At 51.0% G+C, this 22712-nt stretch overlaps 1 protein-coding gene and 1 non-coding gene across 4 annotated transcripts in view; one reads left to right on the top strand and one right to left on the bottom strand.

The window, feature by feature from the left end:
• The window catches only part of URB2 (URB2 ribosome biogenesis homolog), a 524601-nt gene that overhangs the window by 73603 nt on the left and 428286 nt on the right, over positions 1–22712 (bottom strand). The window lies entirely within an intron of this gene.
• TRNAL-AAG (transfer RNA leucine (anticodon AAG)) lies at positions 13849–13930 on the top strand. Its single transcript has one exon. It is a non-coding gene; the product is annotated as a tRNA-Leu (tRNA).

Below are 22712 nucleotides of genomic sequence, written 5' to 3'. Positions count from 1 at the left end.
CCCACAATATTTCAGACACAAGCTAGGAGCATTAGATGGGATGAGTTGTGGAGTCTTGTGTTGGAAAGACACCAGTTGGTGGTCTGACCACAAGACTGGAGAAGTACTGGAAAGTGACAGACTGTGTTGGCAAAAAATACATCTACAATGTGACCTTAAATGTGCGTGGGTTTGAGGATTATCTGATGTAGGCTGAAGGTGTCTGGGTCAATGAGGATAGTTCTGGGGTAAGGCATATTAGGTTTGTCAAACCATATGTTCAGGGCACCAAGGATGCATTGGTTTGACTATAGTGTAAGAAGGTTTGAAATTGTGTCTAGAAAGGTGTCTAGGAACTTTCCAGAAGAAAGTTACAGAAAAAGGTTGGGGTAGAGTTGCATCTCACGAGGAGGGCTTCAGAAGCTTGGTAGTTTATGTTTTTACAGCTTCTTGGGGGGAATCAAACACCCCCCTCAGACGTGTGGAATTTGTATCTCCTGACGCCCTGGACAAGAGGATTCCGGTAGCAGCAAGAGGTTTTATTGTCTGCTTAGTCCTCCAGACATGTAGACATTCTATTTTGCCCTTGTGCAAATGTCCAATCAGAAAACTTCAGAAAATGTGTTTTATTAGGGGTGGGCAGAACCCGCGGAGTTTCACTCCCCAGAATTTTGTAGAGTTACCTAAATACTTTGCATGACACAACAGAGTTCAATGGGCAGAATTCTGCACATTGTGGTGCCAATACTGATTTTTAGCACCGGGACCTTGCTCAGTGCTGAGAAACTAGCGCAAACTGCACTACGCTATGCATCAGAGCGCATTGCTGCTCAAGATGTTTTTTTTTTTTTTAAACAGCTTTATTGATTTTGTTGAAGAACAAGGAAAAAACACAACCGGTCACAATTGCTCTCCACAAATTGAGCATTACACAGATATATCATGGTCGAAGAACCGATAACCACCATGAACTTCTGGGTGCACATTCCCATTCTCATAGCGAGGGGTCACACCGGGCACCATCCTCCCAGGATCCTATCCATCTCCCCCACACTCTTTCATACTTGGCGGGACAGCCCCTTGCTTCATATACAAGTTTTTCCTGGGAGGCGCATCAGTCAACCCCCGGCGCCACTTCACCAGTGCAGGAGCTGACTCCACTCTCCAGCTTGATGCAATATCCCTTTTGGCCACCAAACAGGCCATCCCCACGAAAGCTCGATCTGTCCTACTGGATCCCACCCCCTCAAGAACCCCCAATTGGATTGGGGTGGGCTCGATCTCCACCTGTAAGACTCTGGACACCTCTGCCAATACTGTGCGCCAGTAAGTAGTAATATAAGGACACATCCAGAAAAACAATATGAAAAAAGTCGGCCGTCGGGCCCGCACACCGGGGACACTTGGCTTGCGGCCAAAGGCCCACCCTGCGCAGCCTTTTGGGGGAGAGATATGCGGTATGGAAAAAATAAGTCTGCACCATTCTGAGACGGAGGTCATGGTCAACAGTCTTGGGGCCATCAAGGCGTCCCTCCAGTCCCCGTCTTCCATCGGACCCACCCATTGCTCCCATCGTTTACGAAGCTCATCAAGTGGCTGTGACGCGTTAGTAGTCAACATGCGATATATACGTGATACTCCCCCTTTGCCCAGGTGTTCCATTAGCATCTTGGCCTCCTCGAGGCTTAACTCTGGGAGAACCGTTCCTGCTTGAATGTGCACCTGTAGGGTGTGACGGAGTTGTAGATACTTATGAAACTGAGTCTTGTTGAATGAGAAGTGCTGTTGGAGCTCATGGAAGGACCGCATATGCGTACCCGCCCAGACGTCACCAAGCGACGATATCCCAATGAGATCTCATTTATGAAACCCTGAAGCGTTGAGACCGCCTTCAGCCATGATCCCTGCCACAATGGAGTCTGTTAGGTGAGACAACGCCACCACCCCAACACTCGCTGCACTGCCTTCCACCCTGTGAGCACCCCCCTTCCCCCTTGTCACCTCAGGAATCTTCAGCGGCACGGGGTCGCCGTATAGTATCCCAAACAAACTGGGGAAGCCTATTGTCAGAAGTTCCAGTTGATAGGCGGGGTTCGACCAACCCCCCCCCCCCCACCAGCGAGTCGTTAATCACCTGCAGATGCATCGCCAGGTGGTAAAAGTAAAGACTGGACATCCCCAGACCACCCTTGTATACATCACCTTGACAGACCCAAAATTCCAGACGGGAAACCATGCGACAGAAACTGACGCGCTACGGCCTCCATATTGGCGAACCACAGCCTGTGGAAGTGATAGGGGAACTTTTGGAGCAGGTAAAGGAACCGGGGAAGTACCATCATCTTATATAATTCTATCCGACCAAGGATATTGAGCGGAAGAAACTTCCATCCCTGGAGGTCATCCTTGACCCGCTTGGTTAGATGCTTGACATTAAGAGACCATGCCAGCTCCGGCAACAGCGCTATTTGTATTCCCAGGTACCAGAAGCTATTGGGCCAGATAGGGATAGTGTGCTGTCAGTCGTAGCAGTCCCTGGAATGACTAAGCGGAATCAATAAAGATTTACTAGGGTTAACTATTAGACCCGACGCCTCCGCAAATGGTCCCAGCAACTGCAGCACCCTGGGTCCACTGCTGGCTGGGTTGGCCAGGAACAGGAGTACCTAATCCACGTATAATGCGATATGGTCCTCCTTCCCTGTAGGCCACAACCATCCCTCGACCAGGGGATCCTTCCGAATTAGCTTGGCCAGCAACTCCATTGCCAAGGCGAACAGGAGCGGGGAGAGGGGGCATCCCTGGCGGATTGGATACTGTTCCGAGACCGCCCCATTGACCTGCACCTGGGCCGATGGATTAGAGTAAAGGAGTCCCACCAACGCACAGAACCGCAGCCCGAGCCCGGCCTTCACGAGGACTCGCCGTAAGTACGACCAGTCTACTGTATCGAATGCCTTTTCAAAGTCCAATAGCAGAAGCGCCAGGGTAGAGGTTAAGAGGGCCCGGTGGGCCAGAGCCACGTGCAGCAACCTAATACCGTGCCGGGTACTTCTAGCAGGCATAAAACCGCATTGGTCAGGGTGGACCAACGAGGGCAGCACCCTCTTCAATCTCAGGGCCAATACTGTAGAAAAGATCTTAAGTTCAGTATTAAGAAGTGATATGGGGTGGTATGCCGAACAAGTGGCTTGATCCAAACCTAGGGGGAAACCCCCTGTCTTTTCAGCCTCCTCGTACATGGCTAGGTGGTGGGGGGGCCAAGGTATCCCGAAACTTCACGTAAAATTCGGCAGGGAAACCGTCAGGGCCAGGCATCTTGCCCGTCGCCAACTCCGATATTGCCGCCTCAACCTCCTCGAGGCTGATAGGCTCGTCAAGGTCACGCCTTTCCACCTCAGAAACTCTGGGAAGAGTCACCTCTGTCAACAACAGGGCTTTGACCGGAGGTCTAGGCCGCTCCTCATAGAGGTTCCGATAATAGGCAGCGAAACTCTGCGCAATCTCGCCTGGTGTCCGAGAGATAGCACCTGAGTCGTCAACGATCTCTGGGATCATCCTGTCCGCCGTTAGTCTAGTGGCAAGCCAGTGCAGGAGCATTCCATTTTTGTCCCCCCACTCGCATACACGGGCCATGGAGGCTCGTCACATGTGTTTCGCAGACTCAAGTGTTATGTGCTTAATCTCCTGTCGGACCAAGGCCAACTAACGCGTGACCGCTGCGCCTGCCGACCCTGCGACCTGGCCCTCCAGATGCACCGCCCTCGCCTCGAGCACTGATACTTTTTGATTGCGTGCGTGCTCCCGGAGGAGCTGCCTGGCGTGACCCCTGACAGTGGCCTTGCAGGCCTCCCAAATGATGCCCGGCGATGCCACGGATCCCAGGTTAAAAGTGAAAAACTCGGAGAGCGGATCTCCGAGGACCTGGGCATACTCGCTGTCCTGCAGGTACCAGGCATTGAGCGGCCATATCTGTCGTCGGTCCACGCTCACCCTGTCCAGACAAAGAAGGAGTGGTGCATGGCCCGAGACCCCATGAGGAAGGATCTTCACTCCCGAGACTCTGGGCACCTAGAGAGCCGGCACAAGAAAGAGATCGATTTGTGCGTGGGTGTGGTGCGCCGCCAATGTATGGGTGTTGTAGGAAGTTGGCTCTGTATATACTATTTCAAAGTAAGAAATAGTGTGCACAGGGTCCAAGGGTTTCCCTTAGAGGTAGGATAGTGGCAATATTAGATCATTCTAATGCTCTATTTTGTGGTAGTGTGGACAAGCGGTAAGCTTATCAGAGGGTAGTGGTAAGCATTTGTTGTACACACACAGGCAATAAATGAGGAACACACATTCAAAGACTTACTCCAGGCCAATAGGTTTTTATATAGAAAAATATATTTTCTTAATTTATATTTAGAACCACAAGTTAAAGATTTGAAGTAAATACATAAAATGCAAGGTACTGCACACAGGTAAGTTAGGAACTTTGAATTAAAGCAATATCATGTACAGTGTTTGTTAAAATGGCAATAAGCTATTTTAGAAGTGGAGACAGTGCAAAAATCAACAGTTTCGGGGGGAGGTAAGTAATGGCTAGATTGTGAGGTAAGTAAGACACTTACAAGTATCAGTTCCTGGGCATAGGTAGCCCACCGTTGGGGGTTCAGGGCACCCCCAAAGTTACCACACCAGCAACTCAGGGCCGGTCAGGTGCAGAGGTCAAAGAGGTGCCCAAAACACATAGGTGCCTATGGAGAACAGGGGTGCTCCGGTTCCAGTCTGCCAGCAGGTAAGTACCTGCGTCCTCATGGGGCAGACCAGGGGGGTTTTGTAGAGCACTGGGGGGGACACAAGTAGGCACACAAAACACACCCTCAGCGACGCAGGAGCGGCCGGGTGCAGTGTGCAAAACAGGCGTCTGGTTTTAGATGGGAAACAATGGAGGGTTCACTCTAGCGGTGCAGGCAGGCAGTCACAGGGGGGCTTCTCAGACCAGCCACCACCTGGGCTAGGCAGAGGGTCATCTGGAGGGCCCTCCTGCACTGAAGTTCGGTTCCTTCTGATCCTGGGGCTGCGGGTGCAGTGCTTGATCCAGGCGTCGGGTCCCTTGTTACAGGCAGTCACGTCAGTGGGGGCCTCTGGTTTCTCTCTGCAGGTGTCGCTTTGAGGGTCCAGGGGGTAGTCTCGGGCTACTCACGGGGTTGCAGTCGCCAGGGAGCTCTCCTAGTAGTGTTTGTACTCTGGATCTCGAGCCAGGAGCGTCGGGTGCAGAGTGTGAAGTCTCACGCTTCCAGCGGGAAGAGCGAGTTCTTTGGAAGTTGCTTCTTTGTTGCAAAGATGCAGCTGTTGTTCAGCAGAGCCGCTGCTCATGGGATTTTCTTGGTCCTGGAGGTCAGGGCAGTCCTCCGTCGCTGGTCCCTGTTGGATGCGTTGCTGGTTGCAGGTTTTCAACTCTGGAGACAGGTCGTTAGGGCTGGGGCCAAAGCAGTTGTCGTCGTCCGTCGTCCTTGCAGGCTTATAGGCCAGCAGTCCTTTTTCTTTCGTTCAGGTTGCAGGAATCTGATTTCCTGGGTTCTGGGGTGCCCCTAAATACTAGATTTAGGGGTGTGTTTAGGTCTGGGAGGGCAGTAGCCAATGGCTACTGTCCTGGAGGATGGCTACACCCTCTTTGTGCCTCCTCACTGTGGGGAGGGGGGCACATCCCTAATCCTATTGGGGGAATCCTCCAAAACTAAGATGGAGGATTTCTAAAGAAAGGGGTCACCACAGCTCAGGGCACCTTAGGGGCTGTCCTGACTGGTGGGTGACTCTTCCTTGTTTTTCTAATTATCTCCTCCAACCTTGCCAACAAAAGTGGGGGCAGTGGCCGGAGAGGCGGGCATCTCCACTAGCTCGGATGCCCTGTGGCGCTGTAACAAAAGGGGTGAGCCTTTGAGGCTCCCTGCCAGGTGTTACAGTTACAGCAGGGTGAGGTGAGAAGCACCTCCACCCAGTACAGGCTTTGTTCCTGGCCACAGAGTGACAAAGGCACTCTCCCCATGTGGCCAGCAACTTGTCTGGTTTATGGCAGGCTGGCAGGAACTGGTGAGCCTACACTAGTAGTCGGATTGATATTCAGGGGGCATCTCTAAGATGCCCTCTGGGTGCACGTTACAACAAATTGCACACAGGCATCAGTGTGCATTTACTGTGCTGAGAAGTTTGATACCAAACTTCCCAGATTTCAGTGTAGCCATTATGGAACTGTTGAGTTCCTGTTTGACAAACTCCCAGACCATATACTCTTATGGCTACCCTGCACTTACAATGTCTAAGGCATAGTGCTCATGCATATATGCCCTCACCTGTGGTATAGTGCACCCTGCCTCAGGGCTGTGAGGCCTGCTAGAGGGGGCACTATGGGCAGTGTGAGGTTGGCATGGCACGCTGAGGGGAGTGCCATGTCGACTTAGTCTTTTTCTCCCCACCAGCACACACAAGCTGTGAGGCAGTGTGCATGTGCTGAGTGAGGGGTCCCAGGGTGGCATAAGACATGCTGCAGCCCTTAGAGACCTTCCCTGGCAGCAGGGCCCTTGGTACCAGGGGAACCAGTTACAAGGGACTTATCGGAGTGCCAGGGCTGTGCCAATTGTGGAATATCAGGTACAGTTTAGGGAAAGAACACTGGTACTGGGGCCTGGTTAGCAGGGTCCCAGCACACTTTCAGTCAAAACTTAGCATCAGCAAAGGCAAAACGTCAGGGGTTACCCATGCCAAGGAGGCATTTCCTTACTGGTGTATTGCCGCAGATGGGGATGCCAAACCCGCCACACATCGCAGAGACCCAGAACCTCCATCCATCTGCACAGTCCAGATGCCCCCACCCTTCGGCCTGAGGACAAGGGCCCAGTGATGTCAACCTCAGGATCCACGACAGAGTTAAAGTCCCCTCCCAGTATGGTCAGTCCTGGGGGAAGTCCCGCCACCACCTCCCTAAGAGACGTCAAGAACTGCTCTCGAGCCCATGGAGGGGCATAGACACTAAGAATATTGACCGAGTATCCCCCAAGCAAGCCAGACACCACAATGTACCTCCCCTGTGGGTCCAACTGGGAGTCAGCTACCACTAATGGCAAGGAATGATGCAGCAACACCGTCACACCTCTCGAGCCCCTGGAGAACCAAGCGTGATAGACTCTGTCATAGAGCCCCCCCCCCCTCATGAGCATAGGGCAACTAGTACCTAACAGGTGGGTTTCCTGAAGCAGGACCACAGAAGTCGCAAACCGTCGGATAGTGGAGAAGACCACGGATCGCTTATTTTTGTCCAAGAGTCCGTTTACGTTCCAGGAGAGGACCCACTTAGCTTGCTCAAGCATAAGGACAAATGTAGTTGCTTCCCATGGAGTGTGCCCACCCAAGCCTCCCATTGTGACCAACTAGTCAAGAACAGATGGGAGACGCGGTCTTCCACCACCTTAATACGACCCACCGCGGTCCGCAGATCCTGTCGCAGTAGGCCCACGTCCTCCCGCACCTCTCCAACTTTAATCTCTACAGCCAGCTGCGAGGATTGGATGGCCTGAAGGATTGTGTGCACCCCATCAGCTGCTGCTACAAAATGACAAAGTGGTAAGAAGTTACAAGTACTTATCCCACAACTGCCACCAATGTAGAAGGCTGGCCTGGCTTGTAGTGGGTACCAAGAGGTACTTACACTCTGTGCCAGGTCCAGTTAGCCCTTATTGTTTGTGCAGCGGTGGGATAAGTACTTGTAACTACATACAACTTTGCCATTTTGTACTTTTCATAAGAAACAAATATACAAAACAAGTTCAGTGTATGTACACCAAACCAATAAGTTTTGCTTTTCTTCTCTTACACTATCTGCTAACTGCTGAAAAGCACTCCTAAACTTTCAAAAAGTTGAATTTTTTTTTTTACTGTTTCTTAAAAAGTCCTGAAACTTTTTCTATCTTTTATCTGTCCCTAAACCTTTTTCTACCATGTCTGGTGTAGGAACTCCTCTTAATTTGGTCAATACAACTTATGACCACTTTAACTTTAAGAGCCTAAGGAGTCTCTGCTTTGATAGAGGTTTAGTGGTGGGAAAGAACCCTTCTAGAGAATGATTGTCTAACATGCTCATTGAGAATGATAAGGCCTTAGTTGGCAGTTCAATTGAGAAGTTAAGAGATAGCTCACACTCCGACTCTGGGGAGCCCCAGTGGGAGTGTTACAGGGTTCCCTTCCTAATCTGCCCCTTAGCACACCTCATAGCAATGCTGGTAGTATAAGAAGCTCCCATCATAGTAGGGAGGGTTTTATTCCTGAAGGCCAGGTTGTTAGAGTGCCAACTGTTAGGGACAGGTCTCCCTCTGCTCATTCAAATCTTTCTTCTGTGTGAAAACATTCCCAACCCTCCCACCCAGATGACAAGATGTTAGAAAGGGAACTCAATAAGTTGACAGTGGAAGAGACCAGGCTGAAGCTTAAACAGCAACAGCTGGCTCTAGACAGGGAATCCCTAGACTTAGAAAAAGAGAGACAGAGGTTGGGATTTGGACCCCATGGTGGCAGCAGCAGTATTCCTGATAGCAATCCTGTGAGGGGCATGATTCTAGGAATCTGCATAAGATGGTTCCCCCTTACAAGGAGGGGGATGACATTAACAAGTGGTTTGCTGCACTTGAGAGGGCCTGTATGGTACAGCGGGTTCCTCATAGGCAGTGGGCTGCTATCCTATGGCTATCTTTCAGTGGAAAGGGTAGGGATAGGCTCCTTACTGTGAAGGAAAGTGATGCCAATAATGTTACAGTTTTGAAGAATGCACTCTTGGATGGATTTGGCTTAACCACTGAACAATACAGGATTAAATTCAGAGAAACCAGAAAAGAGTCCTCACAAGACTGGGTAGACTTTTTTGACTATTCAGTGAAGGCATTGGAGGGGTGGTTACATGGCAGTAAAGTTTCTGACTATGAAAGCCTGTACAATCTAGTCCTGAGAGAGCATATTCTGAATAACTGTGTGTCTGATTTGTTACACCAATATCTAGTGGACTCAGATCTGACCTCTCCCCAAGAATTGTGAAAAAAGGCAGACAAATGGGTCAGAACAAGAGTGAACAGAAAAGTTCATACAAGATGTTGAGAAATCTCAGGATAAGCCTGGGAATAAGGGTAAAACTAAAGATCCTTCTTCAAATCCTAAACACTCTTCAGGGGGTGGGGATAAATCAAATTCTTCCTCTTCTTCACAACATACACACATTAAAAAGCCTTGGTGCTTTGTGTGTAAAAATAAAGGTCTTAGGCCAGGGGATAAGTCCTGTCCAGGTAAACCCCCTGAGTCTACCACCACTAATACATCAAACTCTAGTGCCCCTAGCAGTAGTGGTGATAGTGGTGGGACTGCTGGCAACAGTCAAACTAAGGGTTTAGTTGGGTTCACTTATGGGTCCATCATAGAAACTGGGGTAGTCAGTCCCAAGACAGTTTCCGTCACACCAACTGGCATTGGCCTTGCCACACTGGCTGCTTGTCCCCTTACAATGGATAAGTACAGGCAGACAGTTTCAATAAATGGTGTTGAGGCCCAAGCCTACAGGGACACAGGTGCCAGTATCACTTTGGTGACTGAAAACCTAGTGGCCCCTGAACACCACATCATTGGACAACAGTATAAAAATATTGATGTCCATAACTCCACTAAGTTTCTTCCCTTAGCTATAGTTCAGCATATTTGGGGTGGAGTTACTGGCCCTAAGCAGGTGGTAGTGTCACCTAGCTTACCTGTAGACTGTCTCTTAGGTAATGACCTAGAGACCTCAGGTTGGGCTGAGGTAGAGTTTTATACCCATGCAGCCATGCTGGGTATCCCTTAGGAATTGTTCCCTCTCATTTCTACTGAAATGAAAAAGCAAAAGAGAGAAAAAGGCCTGAAAACTCAGGATCCCTCTCCAACAACAGGTAAAAAGGGTATCACAGTATCCCCTAACCACCCTGCCATTCAGGATACCATTCCTGTGGTGGGAGAAACCTCTCCCGGGGTGGCACCTGTTCCAAGGGAATCATCAGCTGGCATAGCTGTACTCCCTGAGGTAGATGTACCTCTCTGTGGGATAACTAATATTGGTGAGAAAAAGAACACCATTTTAGTTAACATGGAGCATCCCTCCAACCCTCCCAGAGAAACTTTAGTGCAGAGACCCTGCACTGCCTCACAACACTTAGGACAGCAGCCCTGCCCTAGTGTGGAGCTCATAGAACAGCATCCCTGCACTGCTCCAACTCAAGAGAGACAGCATCCCTGTCTGACATTCTCATCACTAGAAATAGGTCCAGTGGACAATTCCCACTGTTCTAAACTAAAACTTACTGATAGAAACTCTGAAAATATATCTTCACATTGTTGGTTAGCTAAAAAACTTCAAACAGGGTGGTTTACATCCCCACAGGGAAGTAAACATATAGTGGATGATAAACGGAGTAACCAGTCTATTGCAGAGCTACTCTCCACTTATCACAACTTAGACAATAAAGTCTCAACTGGCCAAGGTCAGCCTTATTGTCCTTCGTTTGGAGGGGGGTTGTGTGAGAAAGTAGCCTCTTTCTAGCCTTGTTACCCCCACTTTTGGCCCGTTTGTGAGTGTATGTCAGGGTGTTTTCACTGTCTCACTGGGTTCCTGCTAGCCAGGGCCCAGTGCTCATAGTGAAAACCCTATGTTTTCAGTATGTTTGTTATGTGTCACTGGGACCCTGCTAGCCAGGACCCCTGTGCTCATAAGTTTGTGACCTACATGTATGTGTTCCCTGTGTGATGCCTAACTGTCTCACTGAGGCTCTGCTAACCAGAAGCTCAGTGGTTATGCTCTACCTGCTTTCCAAATTGTCACTAACAGGCTAGTGACCAATTTCACCAATTCACATTTGGCATCCTGGAACACCCATATAATTCCCTAGTATATGGTACTGAGCTACCCAGGGTATTGGGGTTCCAGGAGATCCCTATGGGCTGCAGCATTTCTTTTGCCACCCATAGGGAGCTCTGACAATTCTTACACAGGCCTGCCACTGCAGCCTGAGTGAAATAAAGTCCACGTTATTTCACAGCCATTAACCACTGCACTTAAGTAACTTATAAATCACCTATATGTCTAACCTTCACCTGGTGAAGGTTGGGTGCTAAGTTACTTAGTGTGTGGGCACCCTGGCACTAGCCAAGGTGCCCCCACATCGTTCATGGCAAATTCCCCGGACTTTGTGAGTGCGGGGACACCATTTCACGCTTGCACTATACACAGGACCTATGTATAGCGTCACAATGGTAACTCCGAACATGGCCATGTAACATGTCTAAGATCATGGAATTGTCACCCCAATGCCATTCTGGCATTGGGGAGACAATTCCATTATCCCCAGAGTCTCTAGCACAGACCCGGGTACTGCCAAACTGCCTTTCCCGGGGTTTCACTGCAGCTGCTGCTGCCAACCCCTCAGACAGGTTTCTGCCCTCCTGGGGTCCAGCCAGGCCTGGCCCAGGAAGGCAGAACAAAGGACTTCCTCAGAGAGAGGGTGTTACACCCTCTCCCTTTCGATAAAGGTGTCAGGGCTGGGGAGGAGTAGCCTCCCCCAGCCTCTAGAAATGCTTTGATGGGCACAGATGGTGCCCATCTCTGCATAAGCCAGTCTACACCGGTTCAGGGATCCCCCAGCCCTGCTCTGGCGCGAAACTGGACAAAGGAAAGGGGAGTGACCACTCCCCTGACCTGCACCTCCCAGGGGAGGTGCCCAGAGCTCCTCCACCGTGCCCCAGACCTCTGCCATCTTGGATTTAGAGGTGTGCTGGCACACGGGACTGCTCTGAGTGGCCAGGGCCAGAAGGTGACATAAGAGACTCCTTCTGATAGGCTCTTACCTGTGTTACTAGCCTATCCTCCTTCCTAGGTAGCCAAACCTCCTTTTCTGGCTATTTAGGGTCTCTGCTTTGGGGAATTCTTCAGATACCGAATGCAAGAGCTCACCAGAGTTCCTCTGCACTTCTCTCTTCACCTTCTGCCAAAGGATCGACCGCTGACTGCTCAGGACGCCTGCAAAACCGCAACAAAGTAGCAAAGACGACTACTGCAACCTTGTATCGCTTCATCCTGCGGGCTTTCTCGCCTGTTTCCTGGTGGTGCATGCTCTGGGGGTAGCCTGCCTCCTTCTTGCACCAGGAGCTCTGAAGAAATCTCTCGTGGGTCGACGGAATCTTCCCCCTGCAACCGCAGGCAACAAAAGACTGCATCACCGGTCCTCTGGGTCCCCTCTCAGCACGACAAGCGTGGCTGTCCAAGTGACTCCCACAGTCCAGTGACGCTTCAGTCCAAGTTTGGTGGAGGTAAGTCCTTGCCTCCCCATGCTAGACTGCATTGACGGGTACTGCGTGATTTGCAGCTGCTCCGGCTCCTGTGCACTCTTCCAGGATTTCCTTCGTGCACAGCCAAGCCTGGGTCCCCGACACTCTAACCTGCAGTGCACAGCCTTCTGAGTTGTCCTCCGGCGTCGTGGGACTCCCTTTTCTGACTTCGGGTGGACTCCGGTTCACTCCTCTTCCAAGTGCCTGTTCGGTACTTCTGCGGATGCTGCCTGCTTCTGTGAGGGCTCACTGCCTTGCTGGGTGCCCCCTCTGTCTCCTCATCCAAGTGGCGACATCTTGGTCCCTCCTGGGCCACAGCAGCATCCAAAAACCCTAACCGCGACCCTTGCAGCTAGCAAGGGTTGTTTGCGGTCTTTCTGCGTGGGAACACCTCTGCAAGCTTCTTCACGACGTGGGACATCCATCCTCCAAAGAGGAAGTTTCTAGCCCTCTTCGTTCTTGCAGAATCCACAGCTTCTACCATCCGGTGGCAGCTTCTTTGCACTCTCAGTTGGCATTTCCTGGGCATCTGCCCCATCTCGACATTGTCGCGACTCTTGGACTTCGTCCCCGTGTTTCACAGGCACAGGTCCGGAAATCCACTGTTGTTGCTTTTCTGGTGTTGGTCTTCCTTGCAAGAAACCCCCTATCATGACTTCTGTGCCCTCTGGGAGTTATAGGTGCACTTTACACCTACTTTTCAGGGTCTTGGGGTGGGCTATTTTTCTAACCCTCACTGTTTTCTTACAGTCCCAGCGACCCCCTACAAGCTCACATAGGTTTGGGGTCCATTCGTGATTCGCATTCCACTTTTGGAGTATATGGTTTGTGTTGCCCCTATACCTATGTGCTCCTATTGCAATCTACTGTAACTTTACATTGCTTGCATTACTTCCTTTTGCTATTACTGCATATTTTTGGTATTGTGTACATATATCTTGTGTATATTTGGCATCCTCATCCTGAGGGTACTCACTGAGATACTTGTGGCATATTGTCATAAAAATAAAGTACCTTTATTTTTACTATATCTGTGTATTGTGTTTTCTTATGATATTGTGCATATGACACCAGTGGTATAGTAGGAGCTTTGCATGTCTCCTAGTTCAGCCTAAGCTGCTCTGCTATAGCTACCTTCTATCAGCCTAAGCTGCTAGAAACACCTCTTCTACACTAATAAGGGATAACTGGACCTGGCACAGAGTGTAAGTACCCCTTGGTACCCACTACAAGCCAGGCCAGCCTCCTACACCCGTCCCCTCAGAGTGGTGGCTGCCCTTGGCCCGGCTGGGCGTCTTCCGGGAGGGGGTCCTGGAGGGCCAAGAATGACTCTGTAGGTGCCCCCCGGCATACCGGTGGGGGCCCCTGGAGGGAGTCCCGGTCACGCCAACGCTACTGGACCGAAGACAGTGATGAAAAAGACAAAGCAAGTAAGCAGCCGCCGGCATCACAGCAGCGCATTGATCACTTTGCCAAACGGACGTCTCCTCGGGCGATGGTAGCGTGGCCGAGCGGTCAAAGGCACTGGATTAAGGCTCCAGTCTCTTTGGAGTCGTGGGTTCGAATCCCATCGCTGCTTCCAAATGTAGGAGGCTGGCCTGGCTTGTAGTGGGTAGCAAGGGGTACTTACACACTGTTCCAGGTCCAGTTATCCCTTATTAGTGTAGAAGAGGTGTTTCTAGCAGCTTAGGCTGATAGAAGGTAGCTATAGCAGAGCAGCTTAGGCTGAACTAGGAGACATGCAAAGCTCCTACTATACCACTGGTGTCATATGCACAATATCATAAGAAAACACTATACACAGATATACTAAAAATAAAGGTACTTTATTTTTATGACAATATGCCACAAGTATCTCAGTGAGTACCCTCAGGATGAGGATGCCAAATATACACAAGATATATGTACACAATACCAAAAATATGCAGTAATAGCAAAAGGAAGTAATGCAAGCAATGTAAAGTTACAGTAGATTGCAATAGGAGCACATAGGTATAGGGGCAACACAAACCATATACTCCAAAAGTGGAATGCGAATCACGAATGGACCCCAAACCTATGTGAGCTTGTAGAGGGTCACTGGGACTGTAAGAAAACAGTGAGGGTTAGAAATATAGCCCACCCCAAGACCCTGAAAAGTAGGTGTAAAGTACACCTATAACCCCCAGCGAGCACAGAAGACGTGATAGGGGGTTTTTGCAAGGAAGACCAACACCAGCAAAGCAACAACAGTGGATTTCCGGACCTGAGTACCTGTGAAACAAGGGGACCAAGTCCAAGAGTCGCGACAATGTCGAGATGGGGCAGATGCCCGGGAAATGCCAACTGAGGGTGCAAATAAGCTGCCACCGGATGGTAGAAGCTGTGGATTCTGCAAGAACGAAGAGGGCTAGAAACTTCCCCTTTGGAGGATGGATGGCCCACGTCGTGAAGAAGCTTGCAGAGGTGTTCCCACGCAGAAAGACCGCAAACAAGCCTTGCTAGCTGCAAGGGTCACGGTTAGGGTTTTTGGATGCTGCTGTGGCTCAGGAGGGACCAGAATGTCGCCACTTGGATGAGGAGACAGAAGGGGCGCCCAGCAAGTCAGGGAGCCCTCACAGAAGCAGGCAGCACCCGCAGAAGTACCGGAACAGGCACTTGGAAGAGGAGTGAACCGGAGTCCACCCGAAGTCAGAAAAGGGAGTCCCACGACGCCGGAGGAAAACTCAGAAGGTTGTTGTAGGAAAGTACCATCTTGCCTGGCATGTTACCCCCATTTTTCACTGTATATATGTTGTTTTAGTTGTATGTGTCACTGGGACCCTGCCAGCCAGGGCCCCAGTGCTCATAAGTGTGCCCTGTATGTGTTACCTGTGTTATGACTAACTGTCTCACTGAGGCTCTGCTATCCAGAACCTCAGTGGTTATGCTCTCTCATTTCTTTCCAAATTGTCACTAACAGGCTAGTGACCAATTTCACCAATTCACATTGGCATACTGGAACACCCTTATAATTCCCTAGTATATGGTACTGAGGTACCCAGGGTATTGGGGTTCCAGGAGAGCCCTATGGGCTGCAGCATTTCTTTTGCCACCCATAGGGAGCTCTGAGAATTCTTACACAGGCCTGCCACTGCAGCCTGAGTGAAATAACGTCCACGTTATTTCACAGCCATTTACCACTGCACTTAAGTAACTTATAAGTCACCTATATGTCTAACCTTTACCTGGTAAAGGTTAGGTGCTAAGTTAATTACTGTGTGGGCACCCTGGCACTAGCCAAGGTGCCCCCACATTGTTCAGGGCAAATTCCCCGGACTTTGTGAGTGCGGGGACACCATTACACACGTGCACTACACATAGGTCACTACCTATGTGTAGCTTCACAATGGTAACTCCGAATATGGCCATGTAACGTGTCTATGATCATGGAATTGACCCCTCTATGCCATCCTGGCATTGTTGGCACAATCCCATGATCCCACGGGTCTCTAGCACAGACCCGGGTACTGCCAAACTGCCTTTTCAGGGGTTTCCCTGCAGCTGCTGCTGCTGCCAACCCCTCAGACAGGTTTCTGCCCTCCTGGGGTCCAGCCAGGCTTGGCCCAGGAAGGCAGAACAAAGGACTTCCTCAGAGAGAGGGTGTTGCACCCTCTCCCTTTGGAATAAGGTGTTAAGGCTGGGGAGGAGTAGCCTCCCCCAGCCTCTGGAAATGCTTTCATGGGCACAGATGGTGCCCATTTCTGCATAAGCCAGTCTACACCGGTTCAGGGACCCCTCAGCCCTGCTCTGGCGTGAAACTGGACAAAGGAAAGGGGAGTGACCACTCCCCTGACCTGCACCTCCCCTGGGAGGTGCCCAGAGCTCCTCCAGTGTGCTCCTCCAGTGTGCCATCTTGGAAACAGAGGTGCTGCTGGCACACTGGACTGCTCTGAGTGGCCAGGGCCAGCAGGTGACGTCAGAGACTCCTTCTGATAGGCTCCTTCAGGTGTTGCTAGCCTATCCTCTCTCCTAAGTAGCCAAACCCTCTTTTCTGGCTATTTAGGGTCTCTGCTTTGGGGAATTCCTTAGATAACGAATGCAAGAGCTCATCAGAGTTCCTCTGCATCTCTCTCTTCACCTTCTGCCACGGAATCGACTGCTGACTGCGCTGGAAGCCTGCAAGACTGCAACATAGTAGCAAAGACGACTACTGCGACCTTGTAACGCTGATCCTACCGCCTTCTCGACTGTTTTCCTGGTGGTGCATGCTGTGGGGGTAGTCTGCCTCCTCTCTGCACTAGAAGCTCTGAAGATATCTCCCGTGGGTCGACTGAATCTTCCCCCTGCAACCGCAGGCACCAAAGAACTGCATCACTGTTCCCCTGGGTCGCCTCTCAGCACGACGAGCGAGGTCCCTTGAATCCAGCAACTGTGTCCAAGTGACTCCCACAGTCCAGTGACTCTTCAGTCCAAGTTTGGTGGAGGTAAGTCCTTGCCTCCCCACGCCAGACTGCATTGCTGGGAACCGCGTCTTTTGCAGCTACTCCGGCCTCTGTGCACTTCCGGCAGAAATCCTTTGTGCACAGCCAAGCCTGGGTCCACGGCACTCTAACCAGCATTGCACGACCTCCTGAGTTGTCCTCCGGCGGCGTGGGACTCTCTTGTGCAACTTCAGGTGAGCACCGTTTCACTCTACTTCGTAGTGCCTGTTCAGGCACTTCTCCGGGTGCTGCTTGCTTCTGAGAGGGCTCCTTGTCCTGCTGGGCGCCCCCTCTGTGCCCTGACGCAATTGGCGACATCCTGGCCCCTCCTGGGCCACAGCAGCATCCAAAAACCCTAACCGCACGATTTGCAGCTAGCAAGGCTTGTTTACGGTCTTTCTTCAGGAAAACACTTCTGTACGACTCTTCACGACGTGGGACATCCATCCTCCAAAGGGGAAGTTTCTAGCCCTTGTCGTTCTTGCAGAATCCTCAGCTTCTACTGCCAAGTAGCAGCTTCTTTGCACCCACAGCTGGCATTTCCTGGGCATCTGCCCACTCTCGACTTGATCGTGACTTTTGGACTTGGTCCCCTTGTTCCACAGGTACTCTAGTCTGGAAATCCATCGTTGTTGCATTGCTGGTGTTGGTCTTTCCTGCAGAATTCCCCTATCACGACTTCTGTGCTCTTTGGGGAACTTTAGTGCACTTTGCACTCACTTTTCAGGGTCTTGGGGTGGGCTATTTTTCTAACCCTCACTGTTTTCTTACAGTCCCAGCGACCCTCTACAAGGTCACATAGGTTTGGGGTCCATTCGTGGTTCGCATTCCACTTTTGGAGTATATGGTTTGTGTTGTCCCTATCCCTATGTTTCCCCATTGCATCCTATTGTAACTATACATTGTTTGCACTGTTTTCTAATATTATACTGCATATTTTTGGTATTGTGTACATATATCTTGTGTATATTTGCTATCCTCATACTGAGGGTACTCACAGAGATACTTTGGCATATTGTCCTAAAAATAAAGTACCTTTATTTTTAGTATATCTGTGTATTGTGTTTTCATATGATATTGTGCAAGTGACACTAGTGGTACTGTAGGAGCTTCACTCGTCTCCTAGTCCAGCCTAAGCTGCTCTGCTAAGCTACCATTATCTATCAGCCTAAGCTGCTAGACACCCTATACACTAATAAGGGATACCTGGGCCTGGTGCAAGGTGTAAGTACCCCTTGGTACTCACTACAAGCCAGTCCAGCCTCCTACAGTTGTGCACTGCAGGTTAGAGTGTCGGGGATCCAGGCGTGGCTGTGCACGAAGGAAATCCTGGAAGAGTGCACAGGAGCCGGAGCAGCTGCAAATCACGCGGTACCCAGCAATGCAGTCTAGCATGGGGAGGCAAGGACTTGCCTCCACCAAACTTGGACTGAAGCGTCACTGGACTGTGGGAGTCACTTGGACAGAGTTGCTCAGTTCCAGGGACCACGCTCGTCGTGCTGAGAGTGGACCCAGAGGACCGGTGATGCAGTCTTTTGTTGCCTTCGGATGCAGGGGGAAGATTCCGTCGACCCACGGGAGATTTCTTCAGAGCTCCTGGTGCAAGAAGGAGGCAGGCTACCCCCAGAGCATGCACCACCAGGAAACAGGCGAGAAAGCCGGCAGGATGAAGCGATACAAGGTTGCAGTAGTCGTCTTTGCTACTTTGTTGCGGTTTTGCAGGCGTCCTGAGCAGTCAGCGGTCGATCCTTTGGCAGAAGGTGAAGAGAGAAGTGCAGAGGAACTCTGGTGAGCTCTTGCATTCGGTATCTGAATAATTTCCCAAAGCAGAGACCCTAAATAGCCAGAAAAGGAGGTTTGGCTACCTAGGAAGGAGGATAGGCTAGTAACACAGGTAAGAGCCTATCAGGAGGAGTCTCTGACGTCACCTGCTGGCCCTGGCCACTCAGAGCAGTCCAGTGTGCCAGCACAACTCTGAATCCAAGATGGCAGAGGTCTGGGGCGTGCTGGAGGAGCTCTGGGCACCTCCCCTGGGAGGTGCAGGTCAGGGGAGTGGTCACTCCCCTTTCCTTTGTCCAGTTTCGCGCCAGAGCAGGGCTGGGAGATCCCTGAACTGGTGTAGACTGGCTTATGCAGAGATGGGCACCATCTGTGCCCAACAAAGCATTTCTAGAGGCTGGGGGAGGCTACTCCTCCCCAGCCCTGACACCTTTATCGAAAGGGAGAGGGTGTAGCACCCTCTCTTTGAGGAAGTCCTTTGTTCTGTCTTCCTGGGCCAGGCCTGGCTGTACCCCAGGAGGGCAGAAACCTGTCTGAGGGGTTGGCAGCAGCAGCTGCAGTGAAACCCCGGGAAAGGTAGTTTGGCAGTACCCAGGTCTGTGCTAGAGACTCGGGGGATAATGGAATTGTCTCCCCAGACAATTCCATGATCTTAGACATGTTACATGGACTTGTTCGGAGTTACCATTGTGACGCTATACATAGGTAGTGACCTGTGTATAGTGCAAGCGTGAAATGGTGTCCCCGCACTCACAAAGTCCGGGGAATTTGCCCTGAACGATGTGGGGGCACCTTGGCTAGTGCCAGGGTGCCCACACACTAAGTAACTTAGCACCCAACCTTCACCAGGTGAAGGTTAGACATATAGGTGACTTATAAGTTACTTAAGTGCAGTGGTAAATGGCTGTGAAATAACGTGGACGTTATTTCACTCAGGCTGCAGTGGCAGGCCTGTGTAAGAATTGTCAGAGCTCCCTATGGGTGGCAAAAGAGATGCTGCAGCCCATAGGGATCTCCTGGAACCCCAATACCCTGGGTACCTCCGTACCATATACTAGGGAATTATAAGGGTGTTCCAGTATGCCAAATGTGAATTGGTGAAATTGGTCACTAGCCTGTTAGTGACAATTTGGAAAGCAGAGAGAGCATAACCACTGAGGTTCTGGTTAGCAGAGCCTCAGTAAGACAGTTAGGCATCACACAGTGAACACATAAAATATAGGCCACAAACTTATGAGCACTGGGGTCCTGGCTAGCAGGGTCCCATTGACACATAACAAACATACTGAAAACATAGGGTTTTCACTATGAGCACTGGGCCCTGGCTAGCAGGATCCCAGTGAGACAGTGAAAACACCCTGACGTATACTCACAAACAGGCCAAAAGTGGGGGTAACAAGGCTATAAAGAGGCTACTTTCTCACAACGGGGGACCTATCCGGGTCAGTCCAAGTGGCAGTGGCACATGTCATCCCTGCCCGGCCCCGCTGAATACCACACTTGGCTCTTCACACCGCTGGTCGTCTCGCCCAGCTCAGCTCTCCGTCTTGAACCACCGCTCTCAGGATGCCGTAGTCTCTGCGCAGCCTCAGCTGGGGGGGGGGGGAAGAGGGGGAGGGGCACGTTCCCCCCTGTCCACCACACTGTCCACTGACCCCTCACCTGACTGCGTCACCGCCACGTCCTCTGCTCAGTCCGGTCTTGTTCCCAGGGGGCTCCTGCCCCGGCACCAGTTTGAGCAGAACACCGGTCCAGCACTCTCTTGCCGGTCCCCCACCAACGCTCCAGCAGGATCACCCAAGGATCGGCCAGGCACCAGTCTCTGTTAGTTAAGGGGCCCGACTGCACCTCATGGCATGGGCCCCCACCCGACTATCGTGCCTCAACCCTGGCAGCTGTTCTCGTGCCCACAGCCCGAGGGGGGGGGGGGGGGGGGGGGGGGGGGGGGGGGGGGGGGTGGGCAGGGCACCCCTCTAGTCCTCCGCCGCCCCCCTCCGCTGCGGCACAGGCATCCACACGCAGCCCGGGGGATCTCCTCGATGCCTCCCCCGGCAGGGGGAAGACAAAGGGCAGCAGTCCAGTCCCGCGGCGCCCCTCCCTCACGGGCGCCACTTGGAAAAGCCTTTGCGGCGTGGGAGGCCGCCGCACCTCTGGCGGGAACGGCCCCAATCCGTGGGCGTCCCTAGTAGGCCTGTGACGCTGACTCCAAGCCGCCGGGCCCTGACGCACTCCCGGACAGCGTCCTTCAGAAATCTGGACCTCCGCCCACTCCAGCCGCACCCCTCACAAGTGGGGAGCCCGCTGGATCCAGGAAGAGCCCCAGGACGGCCAGGCCAAGCAGGGTGGATGACAGAGGGGTCCGGAGCACTCAGAGTGCGACCGCCATCTTGACACCCGTGGCGACGCCCCCGCTCGAGCTGGTTTTATTGCCGCTCAAGTAGATTTTCTACTCAAGAGGCAGCTTTCCCAATGTGAACGGTCGCAATATTTCACAATCGTCTGTGTTGGGAAAACTGGGCCGGGTGCACTCCTAGCACCTGAAAATCGCACTAGGGGATTCCAATTCTCGCTTGTGCTTGACAACTTACCGTTGGCGAGACGTGCATGATACAAAAACTCCACCAAGCAGAGGTCGGTGTAATTTGTCCAGAACGTTGCAATATATGCATAACGTAGTGGCCAAAACTCCACCAGCGGAGCAGGATTTATCGCCCATCTAGAGTCTTCTTACAGGTCATTATGGTAATAAAGCTAAGCTAGCTGCAGCAGTGAGCAAGTTTTGTGTTCACAGTCAATTAGGGAGGCGGAAACGGATTTACATTGTTGTGGCCAGAGATTGGCTTAGGTAACTCTTTGCTTACCCAGGGATTGATAAAAGAATATCTGTTCATCTGTGTTTTAGATTTCGGTCCGAAGATCAAAAAGAACAAGAGTGATGTAAATATATAGTGGAGATGAGAGATGGGGCACAGGTCACAGCCCTACTAGTGAGTTTGACCCTCTTTTGCCTGGAACAGTTGGATAAATCCAGAAGATCACTTGTCACACATGACCTAGATCAAAAAAGCTGGAGAAAACAATAAAGAGGCCCCTGATCACTTTGCCTGCCTGTGCTTGCACAATAATAAGAGGACAATAAGCAATGCAAAATTTAGTGCAAGGGACTGTTGGTCTGTAAAATTGTCAACATGACTTGGACAGTTTTTTAGAGGCGGCTAGATTGATTGATAAGAAGCAGCAGTGACAGTGATTTGTGGTAGACTAAGAGGGACTCAATATCACAGATGGGGCCTCACAGAGTCTGGGTTCATAAGTGCGACATGCACACTGCACGGCAGAGGCTCCAAAAAGGAGGCACTTGCTGAGAGAAGAAAAAATACACCATATTGGCCAAGTGGGTAACAGGTCACCACCTCACAATGTGAGCTGAGTGGCAGGCTGCGAGTATCAAAATGGGAGTAGTTTCCAAATGCTCAAGGCTTCCACTGCTTTATCTGAAAGGCATTTGTGTCCAAGTGGAGGTTTCCTTTAAAGAGTATACAAGTCCTTCTAATCTTCACTGGGGTCTTGCTGGTGGTGTTCCTTGGCCCCATAGTTTGCCCCAAGGAGCTCATTACTCCTCCTTCCTCTCTTCTCCATATACCTGGCCTCACAGAATTCTATTACAGATCAAGTCGCCAATCAGCTATTACAGTTTGAGCCTTACCATGCATGACCTGCTAACCTTGTGTCTGAGCCTAGACTCTCACAGCATCTGTCACACCCCCACAGCCAAACATTGGCAGTCTGACCTGTTTCCAGGTATATGGATAATTTTCTCCAAATAATTCTTTATGCCACAGATGCCTCATGCTCTTCTCGGATGTCATCCATATCTGCCTTGTATCGTTCAGTTGCTTGTGTCCAGCCCCATATCTTCCTTCCACTACTCACTGAACTTTTAGCAGCTCAACCACATTCTATGCTGCTGCTCCAAACCCTTCTGAAGTTCTCTCCTATTAATCACTACTTGTTTTTGATTTTAGAGTGCCTTACACATCACTTGTGCTCTTTTTAAACACTAGAAATACAAGACTTTACTACTGCTCAATCCAATGCTATTTAGCAACCTTAGAAGGTGGAGTCTGCCTTGCCAGAATT

This window comes from Pleurodeles waltl, chromosome 5, assembly GCF_031143425.1.
Source record: "Pleurodeles waltl isolate 20211129_DDA chromosome 5, aPleWal1.hap1.20221129, whole genome shotgun sequence".
In the NCBI taxonomy this organism is placed as follows: Eukaryota; Metazoa; Chordata; class Amphibia; order Caudata; family Salamandridae; genus Pleurodeles; species Pleurodeles waltl.
This window is presented reverse-complemented; position numbering and strand designations above follow the sequence as displayed.